Source organism: Oxyura jamaicensis, chromosome 1 (assembly GCF_011077185.1).
Source record: "Oxyura jamaicensis isolate SHBP4307 breed ruddy duck chromosome 1, BPBGC_Ojam_1.0, whole genome shotgun sequence".
Lineage (NCBI taxonomy): Eukaryota > Metazoa > Chordata > Aves > Anseriformes > Anatidae > Oxyura > Oxyura jamaicensis.
Window position 1 is genome coordinate 140471432 of NC_048893.1, and position 25344 is coordinate 140496775.

General features: G+C 38.8%; 1 long non-coding RNA gene across 1 annotated transcript in view; it reads left to right on the top strand.

Annotated features, from left to right (window-relative positions):
• Positions 1-25344, top strand: part of LOC118161536 — an 82918-nt gene that overhangs the window by 56093 nt on the left and 1481 nt on the right. Inside the window, exon 3 of the long non-coding RNA XR_004748077.1 lies at positions 229-324. This is a non-coding gene — a long non-coding RNA (uncharacterized LOC118161536). The remainder of the gene's footprint in view (positions 1-228; positions 325-25344) is intronic.

The following is a 25344-nucleotide window of genomic DNA, read 5'->3' on the forward strand; positions in this document are numbered from 1 at the left end:
TTTTTTTTTTTTTTTTTTTTTTTTTTTTTTTTTTTTTTTTTTTTTTTCCTTTGGTTTCTGTGGATTGGTTTTATGTTGTTAGTGAAAGTGAACAGACATTAGTTAGTTGAGAGCACCTGCAGCCAGTTACCATGGCTCAGCTGGCACACTGTAACTTGCTTACCGGCAGTAATTCAATCATGCTCAATTATGGGGCCAGATTATTGATTTTATTTTTGTTACTTTCAGGTGTAGATGAGGTCTACAGCTTATGTAACTCTGGGAGGTGATTGCCCTAAGATATGATCAAGACCAGCTGGATTGTATGCATTCATGTTTTCCAAGGTATTTTAGTAGTTTTCCTCTGTTCCTAATATATCAGCTTTTTGATGTATATTCTTACTGATGACAGGCTTGATACCACTGTAAGTTATCTGAGTCACTTTTGAGATATTATTAATTTCATGTCTTCCTTATTTATGAGTAGACTTGCTTTCTTTCCTCTGGTAAGCTTCCAGAATCTCTTGTATTGCTCTCATATCTCTGGCACATATTAACTCATTTTGCTGCTTTGCTCTCTAATACCAACTTTCATTGTAAAACCTGTAAAATTTAATATCAATTCAGTGAAACATACATAAAATTTTCAGGAGAGAAAAGATTCTGCTTCTACTGACTCAGCTCCAATATGATGCCAAATTATCAAAACACGTATGATGATTATGATTTGTGGTAAAAAATCAGTTTCTTCCCTGAGGTTAGGAAAGTTATGAGTCTGGTCTGTTCGGTTCTGACAAATTCATTAATTTCCACCTGTTTTCTATGCAAAAGTACTGAATGGAGTTGCTTTATTTGATGGAGTTTCTCTTGTATTTGTTTAAGGAGTGTTCAAATATTAATCTTAAAAGAAAACCGCAAATGGGAAGTTTAACTAAGAACAGGTTGAAATTAGTTTTCTCATACCTGAAATAGGGTTTCCTGAAAATCTGTACTCATTTTGTTAAGGGTTGTGAGTTCTCGGTCACATCTCTTTACATACATCTGTGGTGACCAATATCTTATATGATACAGAGTAGGTGTTCAAGGGTCTTAGAGGATCTCCATGTCTACACTGGGTATCTAAAAGGAGTGGACAGGCTTTACAATTTCTCTCAGAATCCCTCTGAAAATTTTGAGGAAACCCTATCCCACAAGTAGAGCTATACATGTCGTTTGGGTACTGCTGGTTTTCTCTTGAGCTAGTGATGTGCCTGTCCTACATCCCCTTCTCTACCAGGAGAGAGACATAGTGACATTGTTACAGGTGTCAGGAAGGAGCTGGAAGGTTCAGAAATCACAGAAATGAGCACAGAAATAAGTATTTTCCAAACCCCATCTATGGGAGCTGCAGCCAGTTTTCTTCTGTAGGCCTATCCTTCAGCTGATGGTTGCAGGAAATATTCCCTACCACCAGAGGTGTTGGTGCTTTACAGCACTGAGTTAACATCTAGCTAACTTCTTAAACTACACATAGAAAGAAAACTGGGATGATTTTAATTCCATCTTTGATCTTGATGCTCCCTATCACTACAAGTCCATTGATGCTGGGGCACAAGAACAGGTCACATTCTATGCTTTCAATCTGTTTTGTGTATTGAAAACTCATTTTTTAAATTTTTTTTTTTTTTTTTCTGCAATGGGAACAATGGGAATGAAAAAACTTTGTTTCTATTTACTCCTTGTGTAGTTTGTAATTAGGGCAATCAATGTGATAAGACAATAAAATAAAATCAAATAAAAAAGTCAAGGAGATAACTTCATTATCATTCTTTGACTAGGGAGTCTCCATTCTGTTTGAATTCATGTACTGAAGATTACTGTAACATAATTAGAGTGGTTTTTGAGTCTCTAGAGAGTTTTGCAAGTACTTTTTCAAAGGAAAATTGATCAAGACTAGCAACAGGAATAAAAAGTTCAATTATGGAAATGTTTTAAAGTCTTTTAGGGATATTGAGGTGTGTATATATAGTAACTCTTTTAGCAATTCGCTGAGGGACCAAAGACTTTCTGTTTTCTAGGTAGAAGCTACCTTATCTGTGAAACATTAATAAGACCCTACACTAGACATATTTTAAATGGTGTGGATAGATTTTTGCTTTGAATTCAACCATACAAAAAATCCTTGCTGGTTGTTAAGTAATTTTACTTTTAATAGGTCTAGTTGTAGTAAAAATGCAGAAAGATTTTAGTTGAGTATTCCTTCTAGAAAAAAAGCTGGAGTGGAGTGGATAATTTCCCTAAAGTTTTTGTCCTAGTGTATCTGCTTTTGGCTGCAATATTTTTGTTGTTTCTATCCTTTCCCATTATTTGATATTTGGCCCAGAGATATGCCAAGTTTATTGACCCTCTTTGAAAACTATAAAGTGAAGACTGCTGCATCATACTCCTTTGGAGCGGAGTGCATACCCTTCCCAACAAATAGAAATTCAGAGTGGCATCCAGATGGCCCTGAGAATTACTCAGACTTGATGATATTTGTCCCTTTGTCCATTTGTGCCTTCTCCTGCCACCCATGTTTGTTACAATATGCCTCTTAAATTTTTATGTGGGTTTCCTTTTTACTCCAGTCATGTGCAAGCTGCCTTACTAGCTGCATTCAGTGAACTGTAATGGTTGTCTGAAATAGTGTTTGAATACACAGATGAGAAGCTTGAGCAAAGGGCTTCCTGCTTCTGTCAGCAGAACAACTTCTCGGGAAAAATTCTTTCACTGAGGGGACTTGGACTTTTCTAGGGACTCAAAATTACCTCAGAAACACATCTGCTAAGACCACTTCTTGGCTTTTACTGTAGTCTTGCCATACTTCTCACCTTTTTTTTTTTTTTTTTCCTAATTGTTTCCCCTGTTATCTATCTTCCTTTCCATTCCCTCCTCAGGTATTTTAGTTCAATCACAGGGAATTAATGACAGGCATTATTGAATGGCCCAACTTCACCTTGAAGTCTGTCACATGTTCAAAGCTGTCTTAAAAAGACAATGTGATCCTGCCATTGGACTTGGTAGGATCCCATAACCACTATTCAAGAGAAGATAGGCTGAAATAAATCAAAGCATAATCAACAACAACAAAAAGTAAAGATTCCTACTGCATGGTTTCCAGCAGGACATGGACTTCATCAGACCAATTTCTTGGTTCCATCACACTTTCAGCAGCCCCTCTGAAAACCTCCTTGACATACATGTGCACCCTTAGGACTCTCTGATGAATCTCCATTCTTTTTTGCAGACAACTTAAGACATTTTAGTCTTCAGTTCCAAGATAGAATGAAACACATATCTGAGTGTAGAATGAAACCCATACCTAAGTGTTCCAAAAATGTTCTCTCCTTATTTCCTGTATGGATAATTAAAAGGTGGATACAGCTTGATTATTAAATTGAGTAGTTTTCAGAAAACGGAATGTAGATAGCAGTATCTGGATGAGCTCTTAGCCTGTAACAACGTCAACTCCCTTTATAAAGAGAAATAGATACATTGGGCTTACAATTAATTTGACAATTTTCAGCTATCCGCTTAGGAGGAGATAGCTTGCATCCCATAAGTGTTTATTTCTCTCTGCTGAGAAGGTGCAAAATCTACATGCCTATATCAGACTTTAATGTACCTATTGTAGGCATCCATGAAGAAGTGAGATGAATGCCAGAAAATTATGAGTCTAATCAGTTTCTGTAGGAGAAACTCTCATGGAGAGTATGTCTGTCCTAGAAAAAGTAATGGACTGGTATACAGCTGATTCTTTTCTCATCAAGAACTTACAGTGTCCTTGCCTTTTATAATCAGTTTCTTGCACACGCATTCTTGCAGGAAATCTTCCAGTTACATTCTGAGATTTGACATGCTTCTCGGTTTGTTATGTTTAAAACACTCCCTTGTGTTCTTGGATCCTTTCCATCACAACAGAGAGACATCCAGGCACATTCATGCAACTCAAAGGTTTATTTATATCCACATACTTTCTCATTATTTCAGTCAGATGTGTAAACCAACAAGTAGAAGTCCATTGCTTGTCTTTCCTTGAGGCAACTTAAATCTTCCAAACTATTCCACTCTTACCTATCCCTTGTTGTACCTTGTCTCCCTTCATCTAGGCTCCAAATGATCAATCCATTGCGAATTTTCCCTATCACCAACTGCAGTAATGAGTGGCTCATTACACTAATATAGGCATGTTGTATGTGCCTGATTAATCACACACACATCTTAGCCAACCAAGGATGCATCTTACTAGCCTGATCCCTATCTTTTCACCCAAATTTTTGGTTGTGACTGAGATACAGAGAAAAGAAACTGCAGTATTGTCATTGTGAGCCTGATTAACCTGAGAAATCTGATTTCATTAGCCAGGATATCCCTGAGAGGGCATATGATTTTGAGGTAAGAATCACCGCACATGTATTAGTAGATACAGTGGGATTTGATAGTTTGAGAGGTTTAGTCAACTTCATTTTCAACAGAGGATGAAGCTTATCTCATTTAAAGAACAGTTAAGGTAGCTGAGTAATTTTTGATTCATTCTTCTCACTTCCTCCTATTTTCTTGTCAGTTTACCCAAAGCTGAAAACACTCATTTCTCTCTTTCTGTATCAGCACTACTGCCTTCTACAGCCACCCTCCTCCCCACCCCCATCTGATGCATTTCAATGGGAAAGTGCAACACAATCTCTTTGCATAGGAAATTGGCCTCATAGTCCTTTTTATTGATTAACTGAATGGAAAAGAACATTAAGCCAAATATGCCCAGTGTCTGAAAATATGTTATAATTTCGGTCCCAGAAAACAATAGCAGTACTAGATATAATTGTGCCAATTACCCCCCACCTCTAAGTCATACCATGAAACCTAATAAAGATCTGCAAAAAAAAAATTTTCCTCTCTGTGAGGCACCATGCACTACTGTAGAGAGGAAAGTGCCACATGTAACTGTTGTGCTCTGGCATTATAAGAAATGTTTTTCACAACAAAATTAACCTGCATGACTTTCAACTAATGAGTATCCTTCTTACCTATACACTGAGTTTTCATGCTTCATGTAGGTATTTGAATGATTGCCCTTGAGACAGAGTGAGAATTCCAAGTCACTCTTCTGGGAAATGTTTTCACATTTCTGTGTTAAAGATTCAGTGGCACAATATCCAAAAGCACGTTAGGAAAAATAAGTGTAACCTCTCCCACCATTCACAGGCCAAAGAGTCGGACTGTGTCTTTCTTAGGCCCTGCCAGGCTTTGACTACGGTTCTTTCCTGATTTTGTGATGTTTATGACACAGTCAAAGTGAGAGCATAGCCCCCATCTTCTTAGGCTCAAAATGAGGATGTCTTATCTCCTGTGCACATGTTCCATATCAATGTACAAACAGTGGCTGCTAGAACAACCCTGACACAACTGCCTTATCCACAAAGCAATATGTTTTGGAGCATGTGAATCAAGTTGGTCACAGTATGAGCATCAGGACATGCCACTGTGCCAAGTGGATCAACAAGGAGGTACCAACTTATCTGAGGCTCCCCAAAGGCATAGTTGAGTAGGGGAGATCATAAACAGTTTACTCAGGCTCAGAGATTGAGAATATTAAAACTGTAGTTTGTAAGCAGAATTTGGCTCAGCTTTATACACCACCTTTAAACCCTGAAGTAACTTCCTACATATCATCGCTGTTACATTGCACCCCTTTTCCCTTATTCTGCCCACCTGATAAAGCATACATAGCAAAGAAACCTGCTCACTTGCTTGGAGAATCAAAAAATGGAGGCTGCAGCACCAACCTCCTGTAAGGGCTTTGCTCCAGTGTTCAGGCAGACTTGCTTTCAAAAAACGGTGTTTTATTTCCAATGTGAATTCATCTGCCTTTCACTCCCAACACCAATTCTTGCTAAGTCTTTTCTTTGCTGCACAAAAGAGCTCTTTGGTATTTTCTCCCCATGAGGATACTTTTATTCTGTAATCAAATCACCTCTCAGTCTTCTTTTTGATAAGCTAAACAGATTGAGCTTTTTAAGTCTGTTAAATTCCCAGAAAAAAAGTGTATTTTCTGAGCACCTGTCATTCCCATGTGGCATTTGTTCACATCTAGCAGGACAGTCCATGCATAAAACTGAGCAAGTAGAAAATGTTGTCATGTTCAGAATACTCTGGACAGTCGTTTGCTTTTATTTGTCTATCCTTTCTTAAAAACTAGCAGGTAAATAAGTAGATGTTATAAACCAAAAAGTATTTTGAAGTCCCTGTGTCTTCCAATAGGCAGAAAGAAAGCTGCTGCTTTGTTTTGGGATGATTTTCAAATTGTATTACAACAATCATTTCTACTTAAATTCAATAAAAGTAAACTGCTTCAAATTCTCATTTGGATCTATGTTGCTTTTATTTATAACACACAACTGATGCAATAGTATAAAAAGAGGCTTTCCATTTTATCTATCTTTTTCATTTTAGAGTAAATTTAAAGAATTCAATAGGCTGTCTCCTGAAATCAGACTACTTAAAACAGAGCCAAGATTAGGTCACTCAAGAGCTTCTGCCATTTCAGGACCTTTTCCAGGTTTCTCATTCTATTGGCATACATGTTTCACATTTGGGGTTTTGTTTAGATTTGGGTTCTTATCCTTCCTTCAATATATTAGTCAGCACTTTTTGGAGGGGTTAAATCTCCTTTTATTTTATGCCTACACTCCCAACATCTGTCTTGGGTTTGTCTCAAATTCCTCTATTCAACATCTTCCAGTTCTTTATCTTAGAACATAATGAATCGTGGTTTACACTTTTCCCTAGATAATAAAACCTAATCTCTGATGATGGTAAATGATAGTGATACCTTCTGTAAAGCTTCACTGCCAGTTCCCGTTAAAAGAGAAGTTAATTTACAATGAGTCAAATCTAATGCAAATATGAATTTGCAGTCAGCTTCCTTTCTATTTCTACTTCAAAATTACTCTCAGCCCATTAGCTTTGGCACTATTTAATCAAAGAGTTTCAATAAAAAGCTGATCTGCTGAGACAATGAGACAGAAACTGAAAAAAATATATATAACTCCTGTAAGGAGTCAAGGAGAGAGTGTCTGCTAAAGTATATCTAAATTTAAAAGAAAACCTGGAGGGCTCTATGACATGGAAAGCCTAAGCTGTAGATTGGGTTTCTATGCCCTGTCCACAAGACTAAATATTCAATCCTAACCAAGATTTCCCGCTAGCACAGTTTTCTGGTCATAAAAAGTTCTTTAAAAATGAAAATATTGCCAATACAGTAAAAAGGAACCATATTCCCTCATTCTTGTTCTATGAGGATAAAAATAGTTGGTCTGTTTTATCATTTTTTTCCATCAGTGATGATGAAAACTTATTTTATTGTTTTTTAGCTCATTCTAGGCACAGAGTTCTCCAATGGGAGAGCCAAATAATAAAGCCCTTCCATCTTTGCTCAAGGGCTCACTTGGAAACAGCTGGGCAAGGTTCCCTGGATGTGGCTTAATATTAGAGAGTTGTAGATGATCACCCTAAAAGGAAATAAATTTAAAATACTGGTCACTTCCACAAAAAGATGTAATTTATTATCCCATTTGAAATTTCATCCTGCAGAGGCATATGTTTCTGCAGATTACAGGAAAAGAAAGTGCTCCTGTCTGGTTTATTAAAATGGTTGGGGTTTCACAGGGTTTTGATTTTTTAGTTGTTGTTGTTTTGGTTTTGTTTGTTTACAGCTGGAATAGTCATATGAACTCCCTTTCTGTGGTACATGGGAGTTATAAAGATCTCTAAGAAATGGCCAATAGCAGTGAAAAGTATTGTGTCAATGGTATATTAATGCAGAACTTTTAAACGGAAAACATTTTTCGTTAAAAATAGATGTAAACATGCTGTCCCCTTTCCTGTGCTCTAGATGTGAAAGAACAACTTAATTAAGATAATTAGGATTGTTAAATCCCTAGGCTATGAGAGTGCTCTCAGTTCAGTTCCTTGGGAAAATGCAAGGTTACTGGAATGGGTTAATACAGTCACCATTAGGCATGATGTTGCAGAGAAGTCAGGAAAGTGGACAAAACCTCTAAGGACAGTCTCATAAAAATTAGGTTGGGATTATATCAAGAAAAACTCCTCCATCATGTTCAACCAAGGTTTTTTTTTGTACTCTTGCTTTCTTCATTTTGTGCTTTCACATTGTTGCATTTTCTATTACTGCTTTGCTTGGGTTTCTGATACATCTTTTATTGTATTATGATTGCTCTTTCAAGAAACCTGATTTACATAAGGGTCTGAAGCTAGGACAGCACTTGTAGAAGACCACATGCCACTGGGCAAATGAAAGTCTGCAGCAAAACATCCCCAAACTCTAGAAAAATTTTGGTGCTACTTTGCTCCTGGGTTGGGCATATGGCTTTACTTTCTCCTTTTCTCCCCACTTTCATGCAAGCTGATTAGAGCCCTTGGCTTCCTGGATTATGTTAGTCCATATAGCTTCCGTGAATGAGATGGAGCTTGTAGAAAAAGGAACTCCATGCAGGTCCAGAATTATATTACTTTAGCAACATCACTTGATGTCTTCAGCAAATAAGAAAATATAGTCTTCACTGATGCTAGAAGACAAAACTTAGTTTTCAGCAGAAAGCCCTAATTTGCCCTAATGTTCTTTCATCTCTGTCTTCCTAGTGATCAGCAGACTAGACACCAAGCATCCATGCTGTGCTGAAAGGAAGCATATAGTATTCAAAGCACTTCAGCCTTAATGCAAAGCCCTTATTAAGAAACACAAAATGCTCTGTTTGATATTGCAAAGTTATGGGCAATGAAAAAAGTGAGCACAATTGCTATGAAAAACAGCACACACAAAACTTGTCCCTCCAAAAGTCCAAACATAAATCTTACTTTGATTCCTCCAACAAAGATCCCAGATTTTGGTGGAAAAATACTCCACTACACTCAGACTTTTTTCTTACGTACAAAAAGGTAGGAAAGACAGCAGGAACAAGAAGAATATTTTTCCTTAGATCAGATTTTGTTGTGTTTGTACAGACAGGGTTGCATCATAGTTTCTGTTCAGTCTTCCAAATTTCTGTGGTGCAATTTCAGCAGTGGAAGGTAATGGATAGAAGTAGACTTTATCAGCGAGGTTTGATTAAACACTAACAAACAGAAAATGACTAGCAAAATTTGCATGAGACAGGGTAGCTGGTTTTGATTTTGACTCTTGTCCTTTGATCTGCTGGTGGCTTCAATAGAACATTTAATGTTTTCTAGAACTTTTAAGCTGTAACTTGTTTCATTTCAGTATCATACTTAATCTCTTGGTAAAGTATTTATGATAATTAAATGAAGCATAGAAAAGACAGGCAAAGATAAATATGAAACTATGTCAAGTGGGACTTGGATGTGTAAATTTCCCCCAAAATGTTCATCATTAATAACTGCCTTTAGTCATCCCCCCTGTAATAGTGCCCTTGAGTCTGATGAGCTATTGTGCCAAATGACAATCACTTAGTTTCATTTCATCTTCCTGGAAACAGTCCCTTTGAATTAAGCTCACTGAAGAATCACTGAAAAGATTTTTATCATCTCCAGAATGTACACATGAGCTGAACAACTTCATGCAACTTAAAAAAAATAAAAATAAAAATAAAAAATCAAAATTATACTGTTCCCAGGACTATACAGTGATTTACATCTGACAGTATCCTTGGAGACTTTTTTTTAAAGCTTTGGGGTATTTTTCATTGAAAAACAACAAAAACGTAGGACTACAGACAAATTGTTGGTGTGGGTTTGTTGTTGTTGTTTCTGTTTGTTTTTTGTTTTTGTTGGGTGGATGGTTAATTTTTGAGAAAATCTACAGATGCAACGATCTCTGATTAAACTAAGAGAATTAACACATATCTACAGAAAGGGCACAGCACAAGTTAAGAAAAGGTTTTACATCATTTCTCCAGGTATCAAAACATTTAATTTAGCCTCAATGAAACATCATTAAACCTCAGGTCATTTGAATGTTGAAGCAAAATATTCCCTTTAGAAATTTCACAGCTATTAGCCCTTAGTTACCAGTGATGAATGATTCTGGAGCTGTAAAATTTCTTCAGACTCTAGAGCACATTTTACCTTAGTTTATTGTGGTTTTTCTGCCTCCTTGAAGAGGGGCCATCATTACTGATTAGCTGTGCTAATGCAGTGCAGTGCAAGAGCTACAAAAAACACTTGCTCACATTAGATTTGAAAAATACTGTTCTTTCATAATGCTAGATTCTGAATGGAAATACAAATTGTGCGACTAGTCCCTGATAAAATTTGGCTTTTGAAAGCAAATATGCACTGTCATCTTCTATTCTGCTTAGCTTTCAGAATGCTCATGGTACTCATGAACATATTGAGTGCATAGATATTCTTGGAACCTCTGCTTCTCTTTTCTTGATTACTCGATGCTAGTCTTTTTTTTTTTTTTTTTTCCCACTGCAATTGCATTAAACCTTCTAGTTGGGTTCAAACGACAGAAGAATATCTTTGCACACTGTCATAGATATTACTAACTCTGTGGTTGGAGAAAGTTTCTTCTTCTTATATAACTTCTGTTTTGGGAACTGAATTAGAGTATTTATCATGAACTGCTTTTAAGATACTTATGCTCTGATGATACAGATCTGCTCTCACGTGCTTGATCTGCCCCACTTTCTATGTTCTGTAGGTCTCCCTACTCTCATTCTTCCTGACTATTTAGACCACTTTTAACCGTAGACGTTTTCTCCCCTACAGCATTTAGTAGACCTGAGTCTTATTTACAAACTGGTTAGCTAAAATTTGGATCCCCTTCCCTTACTCACAAGCATATAAGCCACACTCATGCTTTGCAGAACTTAACTTCTGGTAGCCACATAAGTTAATCCCCATGTTGTTCACGGGAATATGCTAAGTGACAAAATGACTACTTTACCGTGCTTTTCCCTAGTTGCTTCTAATTCCCATCAACCTTACTCATGTCTTATCCACAGTCTCAATTGGAAACACTGGAGTAATGGGATATCTACACATCTTCCTTGACACTCTAAATCATAATGAAAAAACATAATATTAGTAGAAAATGAAGTTTACCAAGTGTAACTGATTTCCATTACAATACTTAGAAACCACCAGATGTGCTGCAAGCTCAGCTGAAAATTATAATAAAAGCAAATGGACTTTGGCACAGAGCAAATAGTGCCATTGCTACAAATTTCTGACATTTCTCCGTCAGGAATTAACTCTTTTTAGTTAGGCCAGCACCTCTCCATACATAATAGCCGGTATTTTATATCCATATAGACATGAATTGGAGGTACACAAAGAACAGGCAGGTACCAGATACATTTCTTTGCTTTATGTGGAAAGGTAAAGCTAAGCTGACTTTCTGATTTATTTATTACTATTTTTCTATTGTCTAGCAATGGAAGTATTGCAGCTGTAACAGGGCATTACTCAAACATAAAGAATAAATGAACATGAAGAAACCACTGTAGATCTCCTCTGGCAAACAGAAGGAGCCTGGAAAAGCTTAATACATTATTCAATAGCAAGTGGTGGAATCATGGAGCTAGCAGATGTAAAAGATTCATTATACAAGATACTCAGCTTCTCAGATTAGTATATGGAATGCTCTTGAAACCCATTAAAAGTATTAGTATGCAAAAATTGTGATAAAAATCTAAACTAAATTGTGCTCAAAATAAACTTGATTTGGGATTATACCTTTCCAAACATATTTTATTTGTCTGTTTATTTTAGTAACACTTAAATGCTTTAAGTACATTTAATTTAGATTTATTAAGATATTTAATTGATATAAAATACATTTTTTATAACTGAGAGCATATTTCTTCCATAATAATACAAAAAAAAAAAAAAGTCTGCTAAAGTGAAAATTTGCTAGACTAAGATTTTTTAGTTATAAAGACTAAGATATATTTCTTAAATCACCATACATGTATATATCTTTCACATGCAGGTTTTAAACCTGTTACAGAGCCATATATATAGCCAACAGTATGTGTGGTCAAATTTGCACCTACAGGTTTAGTTACCCTCTGATTAACCAGCTTCTATGGACAAAAATATGCAGCTTGCTCTAATTCAATAGCTGTATAATTGTTCCCTTGAAAATTTGGCCAAGTAGCGATCAAATCATATTTGTCAGGCCTTAAATAATTCATATTTACCAACTGTTATCTCATTAACAATTGACAAACATTTATTAAATGTAAATTATATTGCAACTTGGATTATGGACTCAAAAAAGTCATTTTGTTTTGATGGCTGGGAAAGTCTGCTGATTAACAAGCATCTAGGAAGTGCAGAGGCATTTTTGACAGATCCTCCTTAGGCAACCAGACCTCACCTCTCCGAGCCACAGACTGGAGCAGCTTCTGGGTGCCCAGCTGCAGCTCCACAGAGCACCTTCAATGCTTACCTCAGCTCCCAGTAGGCACACCATCACACAACCCTGTGATTTCATGTCAGTAAGTGACAAAGGCAACTCCTTGTGTCCACGAAGCAGGATCCTTATCTTTCTAAGCTGAACCCTGTCACTGAACACCACATAGGGCTGTCACAGAGATTGTCCATACTTCTTCCAGAGTTCATTCATTCTTTGATTCCTCTTCCCAGGAAAGCCAGAAGTCATGAGCAGATATTTCCAGCCTGAGGAAGGAGGAGGTATGGACTGCAGAGCCCATTATGAGGCACCAGTTCACATCTCCATACTGGTCAGAGATGTGAAAGAAGTTGGGAAGAGACACAAGGAATTGAAGATAGTTGTGCTGGGTCTTGCTGGGATGGAGTTAACTTTCCCTGCAGCAGTCCATACAATGCTGTGCTCTGCACTTGTAGCTAGAACAGCACTGGTATCACTCCAGTGTTGCCTATTGCTGCACAATACTGACACCACATCAGGACTCCTTCCAAGCCCCCAAGAGCCAGCAGGCTGGGGTGGGCAAGAAAACCTTTTAGCTGTTGTGATTTTACTCCAGTGGGCGGCTGAGCTCCACCACAACCGCTCTCTCACTCCCCCTCCTCAAAGAGGACCTGGGTCCCCCATGGGCAGCAGCTCCTGCCAGGTCACTTGCTCCTGCGTGGTCTCCTCTCCATGACCTAGAGGTCCAGCCTGGAATCTGCTCCAGCAGGGGTCTTCCACAAACCGCAGCCTCCGTCGGTGCAGGTCCACCTGCTCCACCATGGTCTCCTCCATGGGCTGCAGCGTGGAACCCTGCTCCACCGTGGTACTCCATGGGCTGCAGGGGGACAGCCTGCCTCACCATGGGCCTCACCACAGGCCGCAGGGGACTTCTGCTCCGGTGCCTGGAGCACCTCTCCCCCTCCTTCTTCTCTGACCTTGGCGCCTGCAAGGCTGTTCCTCACTCCTCTCAATCTCCCAGCTGCTGTGTGGTGCAGTGTTTTGTTTTGTTTTTTTTTTTCCCTGTCTTAAATCTGCTCTCACAGAGGCACAAAACAACATCACTTATTGGCTCAGCTCTGGTCAGCAGTGGGGACCTTACCAAACATGGGACAGCTTCTAGATCCTTCTCACAGAAGCCACCCCTATGGCCCCCTGCTACCAAAACCTTGCCATGTAAACCAACTACATTAGCCTACTGGATAAAATGCACCAATGGCAAAGAAAAAACCCCTCTTCTTTTTCCCAGAGGTATTTCTAGGTTTTATCTAATATCCTATGTAATATACACGGCATGACTACCCAGGGAGCCAGAAAAAGACCTACTGAAATAAAACATGTCTCTAACTACCAGGAAAGAGGAAGAACAGATAATCAAATCACTTCATGAAGACATCATTTACATTGGCAGTCATTCATAATGATGTAGACAATAATAATTGGCTTTTGAGATCGCCTTACACTGCTTTCGCTTCTCTGATGCTATCACCAAGCCTGTCCCTGGTCTGCAACTGCTGTGTCCCATAGGATCACCTGGTGCTTTCATCACTGTTACCTACACATTGTAACCTAATAGCAGAGTGAGGACTGGGCTAAGGAGTGGTAATTTTGCATCTCTTCTACCAACAAAATTTAATAAGAAATCATTTTCAACTTGTATTTTCCTCTAAAAACTATTTGTTTTATTTCATACTTGAAAGGTCTCACATGCCCAAAAGATGGTGTAATTTTTCCAGAAATACTAGTTGGACTAATGACAGGCATTACCTCTCCTAAATAATCTTGACCTCTCTCTCTCTGCCTCTCTACCACCACAGTAAAATACCACTATATCTATGCTAGTAGCGGTGAGTTCCCTTTATAGGCAATATAAGTTAAGGATGCAGTACAGATGACCTACATTTTATACAACCAATTAAAGATGTTATCAGTTGCTCTCTGGTAAGGGTAATTTCTCTGCATAAAGGAGGTGTTTAGTGACAGTGACCAGCTCTGATGTAGAAGTCTACATTTGTTCAGATGAATCACAAAACTACTCTACAGCTTTGTTTGCATCTAAAAAGAAATTATAAGCATCTACAATAATTGCTGAAGGAAATTTTTAACCACTCTTTTTAGCAGTAATTGTTAAGTCACATCCTCTTTTGCACATACCTGTTTAAGCACATTGCTGCTAATTTTCATCTACCTGCTGCTATTTAATTTAGAATTCTACAGAGTTTTCTATTATTACGAGAACAGCCATTGTATGAGATGGAACATGAGTACTGAAGAGGCTGAGAAGAAAATGTTGCCCAGAAGTATGTACGAAAAGAAGGAATGGGAGGTATTGTTTATAAATAGAAAGGTGAGAAGTGGAGAAATTTCAGAAACAAAACAAAAGAAAACAAAAAACAAACAAACCACACCAGCACATAACAGCAGAGTATGCATGTATTTCAAAGTGATCATCCTTACACTAGTACATCCTTACACTGAGTATATTGCATACAGGGGACTTAAGCAAGCTCCTATCTTGATATTACTGTCCCTAAAGTAGGATATTGTAGTGCTGGGTTTTTCTTCATTCTTACTCTACAACTGAAAACTCACAGAAGGAAAACGGACTCTTGTGCCACCACCACACCCCTTTTGTGTACTGTTCCATTACTCCCCAGCACTCTGCTGACACACTTCAGATAAATAATTTAATTTTTAGATGGCTTTCTCCTGTATTAGTATATGGGAATGGTTATTCAAAGGAACAGAAACGACCAGGAGCAACAATGCAAGAGGATAAATTGTAAAGCTAATAGGTTATTTTATGAGATCCACCTATTTAACAAAGTCATAGTCTTGGCTTCCACCATAAAAGTTGTTTCTGCCCTATCCCATTTCCTGTTATATATCCCATCACTTCTGTGTGAACATGAGTTATATGCTGCAGGCCTAAAGACTAACATAACAACATCAGCAAATGATCAATTTCTGGCCAGCTCAGCTTCCTGACATTGGTTTGGAAGGCAGTCAGAAAGTTTGAAACATTTCTTCCCCTGCTGTTGGTGTTAAATGTTGAGAAGATGGCAAGATGGGTAGGCTCAAATTTCAAATCTATAGAAGCAGAAGGGGCCCTGTCAGCAACAATACAGATTTATACTCCAAACAAGAAATCAAAACATTAGGGTCAGAAATCCAGAGCTCACACTTAGGAGCACAGTCATTGAATTGAACAGCTGAAGCAGGTGAAGGCCCTGACCCAGGTACAACAGCAATCTCAACCCCAGAGGGCTACAAGAAAAGAACTTCATATTGTGCTGCCAATCTAAATGTAATGAAGGTATGAGTATACATGATTCATCCCTTGAGAATACCTCTCTAAAACAGGTTTTGCATTTAGTCTATAGTAACCTGCCTATTAAAGTACCAAACAATGAAACTGATGTTTTGCATTTCAGTCATTTGTTCCATCTTTCACTTTTAGCCTAGTAACCTGTATGTACATGTGTATTATCCTCTGACCTCCAGCCTCAGGGAGGCAAATCAGTGTCAACTGGATGCTAGAGTTGTGCTAGAATTTAATTTCAATGTGAAATTGAGACATTCCTATATTTGTTTTCATCCCATATCTGGATATGAAATCATAAATTACTCATTACATTGACAACAACATGAAAAAAAAAAAAAAGAAAAAAAAAAGAAGAAGAAGAAAGAAAAAAAAAATACTTCAAAAATGCTGAAATGGTCCTTTGTTTGAAATTAAATTTCTTGGAGTTGCTGCATCAAACATTCTTTTTCAGTTTTGTCAAGCCAAATGGGAATGATTTATAGCTTACAAAAAAAAGCTGAACTTGAGGCATTTTTGCTTACAAAGAGGAGCCTAAGGGAGAATGTGATAACAATTTTCAAAGATCGGAAAGGGTTAGTAAAAGGTAAAGCGAAGAACCTGTGCTCCAAGATCATAGCAGACCAGAAAAAAAAGCAACAGATTTAAATAGCAGGAAGGTTGAAATAATGTCATACAAAACCTTTTCTAGGAATGAGAAAGAAATTAACTAAGTTGTTTGGGGAAGCTTGAGGGTCTATAAGAGATAAGTATCACTGATGTGCCTTGAAGCAAAGGGATTGCTGGGTGAACCAGTAAGTTTCTTCTAGACATATGAGTTTGTTCAACAGTGAGCCAAACCCATCTTCATGTCCCACAGCAGTTAGTGCTCTAAGTGGTGGCACTCAGGCGGGTCCCTGGTTGCCTAGCAATCCCCATGATAGAAATCCATTGAGGAAAGAACTGAGGTGAGCAGCAAAGAAATGCAGTGCATCCTTAGTGGCATAACTCAATGTAATTGCCTTCTTCATTCTAGAACACCCTAAAACAATGAGTTCTCCAACCAGATCACTCTATGACTTGTGTCACTTTGAAAGTCTTTTCAGCCTAAGACTCTAGTAGTTGGTCCTTTAGTTGCTACAAGGTCCAAAGGTTAAAATGGTTTACTAGTATCTCACAATGCCATCAATGAATGATGAGACAGATGCTTTGTTCTAGTGGAAAGATGAAATCACAACACATAACCTGTTACTATGCAAAGGCACACACTCTGCTGCTAGTGCTGCTTCTGGAAGGGTTGTTTCTGAAAGTTATTGAGATAGTGTTTTGTAGATGGATGGTAGTGCAGTCTCCTTTAAGGAAGTCTTTGCTACTGAGGCATTATGTCATATTTGTGAAAGATTGTGGGTACTTTGGCAACATATACTTTCAGGAATAAACTGAGAATCATAGTGAAAGACAGCTCATTACAGCCTCTTTTCTCTGCAGAGGTGTCTGTGTAGATGAAGAACAGCCTGAGTAGCTTGGTTTCTGTGTCTGTTCCCAAGGGAGTTGAACACAGCTACAGCAACAAGTAGATAAAAAAAAAATAAAAAAAACACAATGCAAATCGAAGACAGCTGAAAATACAATTGTGACCTTATGCTCTTCAGGGAGCTCTTTGCAAATCTGTGACCAGACAAATCAGCTGGTCTGTTGATTTAACTGACACAAAATAGCAAATGAGATTGCCATTTTGCATCAGTGTGCCAACATAATCCATCTAGGATATGTTACCTTTGGGTTTCTCTTGCAAAAAGAAGTGGAAGTTCTGGTACTGGAAATGGTGTAAGTAGTGGAAAGGCAAAAAAAGTAAACCAAACCAATTTTCCTACACTTGTTGTTTCCACGACTATGAAGTTGGGTTGACGGGATAGATATGTCTTTCTGTTTTCTATCACTAAGTAAAATTTAATTTGCTGTGAATTAACTGGTTTCCATCACTTTCTGCCCTCCTTTCACATAGAATAGGCCACGATTTACTCTTATCTCTACATTCATCGTCTTTGAATGAAGATGTTTTTCTTTAAAAAAAAGATGCACTCCTTTGCTGCAGTACACATTAAGAAAGCCAAATAATAGAACAAGACTGATTCTTTCAACTGAAAGCTTCCCCAAAAGAGAAATGCCCTCGAAGTGGCAGGGTGGAATATTCTTTTCTTTCTTTGAATATGTATGTAAGATGTTTATGTTGTTCTTTTGCATCATACTTTTCTTTTTTTTTTTTTTTTTTCTCCACACCACTTTTTCCTTAGCTACCAGTAATGTTTCATGTTTAATTGTGATGGTGTATGCCCAGCTCTACTAAGATTAGGCAGAATATATTTCCTTATCATTTTGCTTTACTGTCTCTGGTTCAATGGGTATGTTCCCTTCTTCCTTCATCATCCTCAATTTCTGTAATAGGATTTTTCTCATCAGAATATAGGGGCTGTGAACTTAATTGAGACTTACAAGTGATTTGTTCAGTGACTAATTTCTAAAAGCCTACTAGCTGTAAAAGTGACCCTCATTATACCAACACCCATGCTGGAGGTTGGAGAAAGAGGAAGGAAGGAAGGAAGGAAGGAAGGAAGGAAGGAAGGAAGGAAGGAAGGAAGGAAGGAAGGAAGGAAGGAAGGAAGGAAGGAAGGAAGGACGGAAGGGTGGAAGGGTGGAAGGAAAGAAGGGAGGGAGGGAGAGAAATAAAAGAAAATGTCTTAACTGAAAGAGTTCAAGAAATATGCCAACATTTATTGTTTTGTTTTTGTTTTTGTTTTTTGTTTTTCGCACTTTCAGAAAGATCACTGATCTAGAAGAATATTTCCCTTTCCTGAAGCTGTGCTCTTTTTCAGCAGGCTGTCTTTCTATCAAAGTGGTGTTCTCTGTCTTAGAATCCTCAGGAATCCTCAGAAATGTTCCTAAGGAGGCAAGCCCATTATGTGGCAAACAAATATAATGAGGTGTCATGTTTGTAAGAATAGGCAAATAGTTTCAGCTTCTTTCCTCTTTTCTTCCTTTGTTATTTGCTTCCATTAAATTCTGTGGCATTCTCAGTGGCACAAGAAATACAAATGCATGAAACCAAGGACATCATGATTATAATTATAGCTATTAAAAAAAAAAAAAAAAAAAAAAAAAAAAGATTTTTTTTTTAAATCACCTTGTATACTCTTGTATATTGTTGCAAATATTTTGCACAAATCTGAAGCCAAAATATAATTCTATTTGCCCATTCACATGTTGTATATAGTGCATAGTACATGTACATAGTACATATAATATACAACATGTACATAGTACATGTTGTATATTCACATGTTGTATATTAAAATATTCACAGATAAGATACTTTCCACCTACTGATTATACACATTGTTTTACTTTGGACAAAGCTGTAAGTGAAGGCAACACTTATGAAAATGAACTATTATCAATATTAGCTGAAGCCAGGCATAGTGCCAACAAGCTGTGGAGGAAGAACTACAGGGGAAAACTTGCTTGAGTACCTATAGCCTAATGTCCAAAATCCTTTCTATTTCAGTTCTCGCTCTCTCTTGATCAAAGAGGGCCTAAATAATGAATTATGATCATATGTATGGTGGTTTGTAACATAAATGAATGAGGATGAGGCCACTAAAATCAAGCCCAGGCATCAGAAGAATTTTTAATTGTTCTTACATTACCATTAAACTTTAAATAAAATTATTGGGAAGTTGAACACTTATGATGTCACCAATTTTAACAAGTAAATATTGTCAGAGTGTCTTCTTTCTTTTCTCAGCTGGAAGTCACATGGCACTGACTGAAAGCTATGAAAAAAATGCTCTTCCTCTCACAGCATCTGGCTTCTTGGCAGCTTTGACTGGTTGGTTTCATTGGCTATTTCTGCATTGCCTACAAATCTCTCACATTGTTGTTTGTCTGTTTTGATTAGTTTGTACTCTTGGAAAATGTTTTATTTAAATCCATTTTAATTTCTGGAGAATTTCTGGAGCTTAATTTTATTTTAAAAAAATCACACAGTGTGTGAATGTCTCATCCTTGACTGCCAAGATTCTTTTAGAGATGAAGAGAGAGCTGAAACATGAATGTGAAGTAAGGCAGAATTTAAAGAGTAGAGAGGGTAGGTTAAGATGGAAGTAAAATAAAATTAAAATAAAATTAAAATAAAATAAAATAAAATAAAATAAAATAAAACAAAACAAAACCTGGTTTCCTCCATTATCATTTGGTGTGTGATTTTGGGCTTCTTTCTCTATCACTCTTTTACCTCTCTTGGTCAAATCTATACCTACAGAAAAAAAAAAAAAAAAAAAAAAAAAAAAGCACACTGAATTCAGCTATTAAGGCAGAGCTTACCTTTACCCTGTCTCCTGACAGTACAGATTACTTTCCATATAATCTAAACAGGAGTTTCTGAGAACAATTTCCTGAAAGTATTAAAATACTTTATTCTTCTTATTAGTATTTTATCTCTTTGTAATCTCTTTGTAAGCATTATGAACTGATAGCTTTACTTAGGTAAAAAGAATGGCTTCTTTTTTCTTAGCTAATTCAAAAAAAATAATCCTATTAAAGTTTCTGTCCGAAAAGAAAAACACTACTCTGCAGTTCTTTTCCAGTTCTCTGATTTGCTCTAAGGCTTCTGACCTGTTCTGTACTGATGACAATTAAGTTAAAACAAAAAATTGCCTTTTATATTCAGGCACCTACATCTGGAAAGACTTTTAAAGATGCTGAATCCATGTCATTGACAAAATCATAGAATCATAGAATCATAGATTATTCCAAGTTGGAAGGGACCCATAAGGATCATCAAGTCCAACTCCTTGCACCGCACAGGTCTACCCAAAAGTTTAGACCATGTGACTTAGTGCACAATCCAAACGTTTCTTAAATTCATACAGGCTTGGTGCAGTGACTGCTTCACTGGGGAGCCTGTTCCAGTGCACAACCACCCTCTCAGTGAAAAATCTCCTCCTGATATCTAGTTTGAACTTCGCCTACCTCAGCTTCACCCCGTTCCTGTGGGTCCTATCACTGGTGTTTATGGAGAATAGGTCACCCGCCTCTGCACTCCCCCTCACGAGGAAGTTGTAGACTGTGATGAGGTCCCCCCTCAGCCTCCTCTTCTCTAGGCTGAACAGGTCCAGTGACCTCAGCTGCTCTTCATACGTCATCCCCTCCAGGCCTTTCACCATCTTTGTCACCCTCCTCTGGACACTCTCCAACAGCTGAATGTCCTTTTTGTACTGTGGTGCCCAGAACTGCACACATTACTCAAGGTGAGGCCACACCAGCGCAGAGTAGAGTGGGAGGATCACTTCACTTGCCCTACTAGTGATGCCATGCTTGATGCACCCCAGGATACGGTTGGCCTTCCTGGCTGCCAGGGCACACTGCTGGCCCATATTCAACTTGCTGTCCACCACAACCCCCAGATCCCTCTCTGCAGGGCTGCACTCCAGCGTCTCATCACCCAGTCTGTATGTACGGCCAGGGTTGCCTCGTCCCAGGTGCAGGACCCAGCACTTGATTTTGTTAAACTTCAAGCAATTGGTGATCTCCCAGTTCTCCAACCTGTCCAGATCTCTCTGCAAGGCCTTTCCACCCTCGTCTGAGTCTACAACTCCTCCAAGTTTGGTGTCATCGGCAAACTTGCTCAAAACACCTTCTAGTGCTACATCCAAATCATTTATAAAGACATTGAAGAGGACTGGCCCTAAGATAGAGCCTTGAGGGACTCCACTAGAGACCTTATGCCAGCCTGATGTGGCCCCATTTACCACAACCCTTTGAGCCCTGCCCATCAGCCAATTGCTCACCCATTGTATGATGTTTTTGTTAAGTTGTATGCTGGACATTTTGTCCAGTAGGATCCTATGGGTAAACGGTGTCAAAAGCCTTGCTGAAGTCCAAAAAGATCACATCAGCTGGTTTCCCTTGGTCAACTAGATGGGTGATCTTATCATAAAAGGAAATCAAATTTGTTAGGCAGGACCTACCCCTCACGAACCCATGCTGGCTGGGACCAATGACTGCATTGTCCCCCAGGTGCGCTTCAATAGCCTCAAGAATCATCTTCTCCATAATTTTACCAGGCACTGACGTGAGACTGACAGGCCTGTAGTTGCCAGGGTCTTCTTTCTTACCCTTCTTGAAAACTGGCACAACATTTGCCAGCTTCCATTCTACTGGGACCTCTTCAGATTCCCAAGATCATTGAAAAATAATTGAGAGAGGTCCCACGATTATGTCAGCCAGCTCTTTAAGCATCCTGGGATGAATCCCATCCAGACCCATGGACTAGTATGGATCCAGGTGGAGCAGCAAATCCCACACACGCTCAGGGTCAGTTGGGAGTTTGTTATTCCCACCATCGAGGTCCTCCAGCACAGGGCACCCAGGGTCCCAAAGCCCATCATCAGCATTGAAGACAGAGGTGAAGAAGGCATTAAACGTCTCTGCTTTGCCTACGTCATTGTCTGTGAGTTGACCTTCCTTATCAAGTAGCGGACCTATGTTTTCTTTGGTTCTCCTTTTTCTGTTCACATATCTGAAAAAAAAACTTTTTTATTGTCTCCCAAAGACTTGGCCAGCTTTGACTCTAGTTGGGCTTTGGCCACACGAATTTTCTCCCTACAAACATGAACAGCATCCCTGTATTCCTTCCTCATCGCCCGACCTGCCTTCCAGCAGCCGTACACTTTCTTTTTTCTCCTAAGCTCTAGTAGAAGATCCCTAGTCAGCCAGGCCAGCCTTCTGCCCAGCCTGCTTGACTTCCGATATTTTGGAATTGCCTGATCTTGTGCTTTTAGGAGGCAGTGCTTAAAGACTGACCAGCACTGATGGACACACATGCCTTCAAATGTAGTTTCCCAGGGAACCTTGCTGACTAGTTCCCTGAGCAGCCTGAAGTCCGCTCTCCCCATATCCAGGACTGAAGTTTTGGTGGCAGTTTTCCTTCTGTCACTGTAAATTCTAAATTCAACCACTTCATGGTCACTATGGCTGAGACGGCCGCCAATTGCCTCGTCCCCCTCAAGACCTTCTCTGTTTTCCAGCAACAGATCTAGGAGGGTACCTTTCCTAGTTGGCTCCCTTAGTACCTGCACCAGGAAGTTATCGTTGAGGTGCTTTATGAACCTCCTGGACTTGCTCATGTCAGCTGTGTGGTGATCCCAATCAACGTCTGGCAGGTTGAAGTCCCCCATAAGGACAAGGGGTGTTGATCTCGAGACATCTCTTAGTTCTGCAAAGAGTAATTCATTGGAGTTGTCATCCTGGCCAGGATGTCTGTAACAGACTCTCACAATGACATCCCCTTTATTTGTTCGTCCCTTAATCCTTACCCAGAGACTCTCAACTTTGCCATCACCAACCTGAAGTTCCACACAGTCCATCCCATGCTTCACATACATCGCCACCCCGCCACCTCGCCTACCCTGCCTGTCCCTCCTGAAGAGCCTGTAACCATCTATTTCAGCACACCAGGCACAGGACTCATCCCACCAGATTTCAGTTATGCCGATGATGTCGTAACTGTGGGACTGGGCCAAGACTTCTAGCTCATCCATTTTATTCCTCATACTGTGTGTGTTTGTGTAGAAGCACTTCAGATGAGCCTCCATACACACAGCATCTTGTGGAGCTAACCAAAGGTCCTCACTGACACACAGTCCCTCTGATTCTAGCACACCATCCCTTAGCTCGTCACCGGCATGCCTGGTAAAACTTTCAGTAATTAAGTTAGTTAAGTGTATATACACGGAAAGCACAGAATACTTGTTGGCACTATGGTACACAATACTGACCTTATATTTCATTTATTTTGGAATGTTGTGATTGGAATTGGTGAGCATTATACATTAAGAAAATGTATCTCTTTCTCTTCACCCTGCCACTTTGGAGCAACTTACGTTATTCATGCATGCCTACACTATATTTCTTGGTCAGCAGAAATTGTCAAGCATTCTCACATCTGAGATGATATTGTGCTTTCAAGTGAAATTATATTGTGTTACCAAATATGAAGCATGATCTCCATAATCTGAGAGCTGTTGAGGAACCCCATGGGACTCTGGCAGTTTTTGCTGCCTCTCTGGAATGGTGAGGAGCTGTGAAAGTTACTAGATAGACCCTGGTCACTTTCAGTCCACGGGTCAAAATCTGTTTCATCCCAGGTTGTCCCAGGACAGAGTCTGCCTTGCATCATGGAAAACAAAGCACCAGGTTGGGATGTCCACTGTCAGCCTGGACAGCTGCACATGTAGTGTAATTCCTTACACTTGGAAGTCTCTGCTCCAAAGAGCCAGGCTGAAGGAGTCAAGAAGCCTGGAGTGGCTTACTTTTTGCAAAACACTACATCCCCAAACTGGAGCTTGCCCTAGGCTGCAGAAGTTGGAAGCCTTTGATCTTGAACACCAGAATCATTGAAACGTTTGTATCATATCAACTCACATCCTGCAAGCCCTAACTTCCATTACTGCAACAAGGACTTTCATATGTCCTACCTGCAACATCTCCAGTTTCCACCACAAGTCATCATCCCTCCATTCACACACATCTCAAACTCTTCTACTTCATTTTCCCCTTAATTGTAGAAGAATTAGTGCATGCCATGATCAGTTTTATGATGTTTGAACAGGTCAATAAGAGCTCATCATTTTCAAGCTCGTGGTGGAACATTTCCCTCTGTGTCTCATTATTTTAGGGTTCTCACTTTGTCATGCAATCACTTTTCATGAAGTGTCTCAGATTGAACTATCTGAAAAATCTTAGTGAAAGTTAATTGAAATTATGCCAGCAGATCTGAAAGATATTAGGAGGGAACAAGCAGCCAGATGGACAGTGAAGATGATTGCCCAAGTCTTGTTTCTTAAGGAAATTAGGCTAGAAACAACTTCTTCACTCTAATTTAGCAGAAGGAAGCTATTTTAATGTCAATAACTACTTTAGAAAAACTTGGCAAACCCTGAAATGTCCATGCAGACTTATCTGCCTGTGATAGTGCTTGGAGTCGTGACTACTGTATATATAAGGATTTGTCTCACTGTGTGTAAAAGTTGCCATGGCAACATAATTCTGCAAATAATTATATAAAAAATAAATGAAATATTTTATGAGTATACATTAAAGCTGCAGTTCTCATTTAGATTTATTTTGCTACACAAACTGAAGAAAAGGGTCATGTGGAGTTTTCTTGCTGTGCATATTTATTTGCCACACTCAAGAAAATAAAATATTCTTTAAACATTTGCTTTAGGAGGTAAATACTAAAATTTATTAATCCATAAGACAAACACTGGCTAAAACCCAGCTGAGGGATAATAAATTTTATACTCCTTAAAGTCAAGGGTCAGAGGCACAGACTGAGCCTCTCTCAAAACCGTGAAGCAAATTTAAAGCTGCTTTAAAAAGACCCCTGGGATTACACCTGTATGGACAAATTCCCAGAAGGTGCAGAAACACCAGTGAGCTGCATTAATGTTCTTCTTTATACCTCAGACAGGGACCATGGACATGGAAAAGATGCATAACTAATATATCTGGCCTCTTTGCATCTCTGGCTATCTTAATCCAGCACATGCTGTCTAGAGCTGGTATA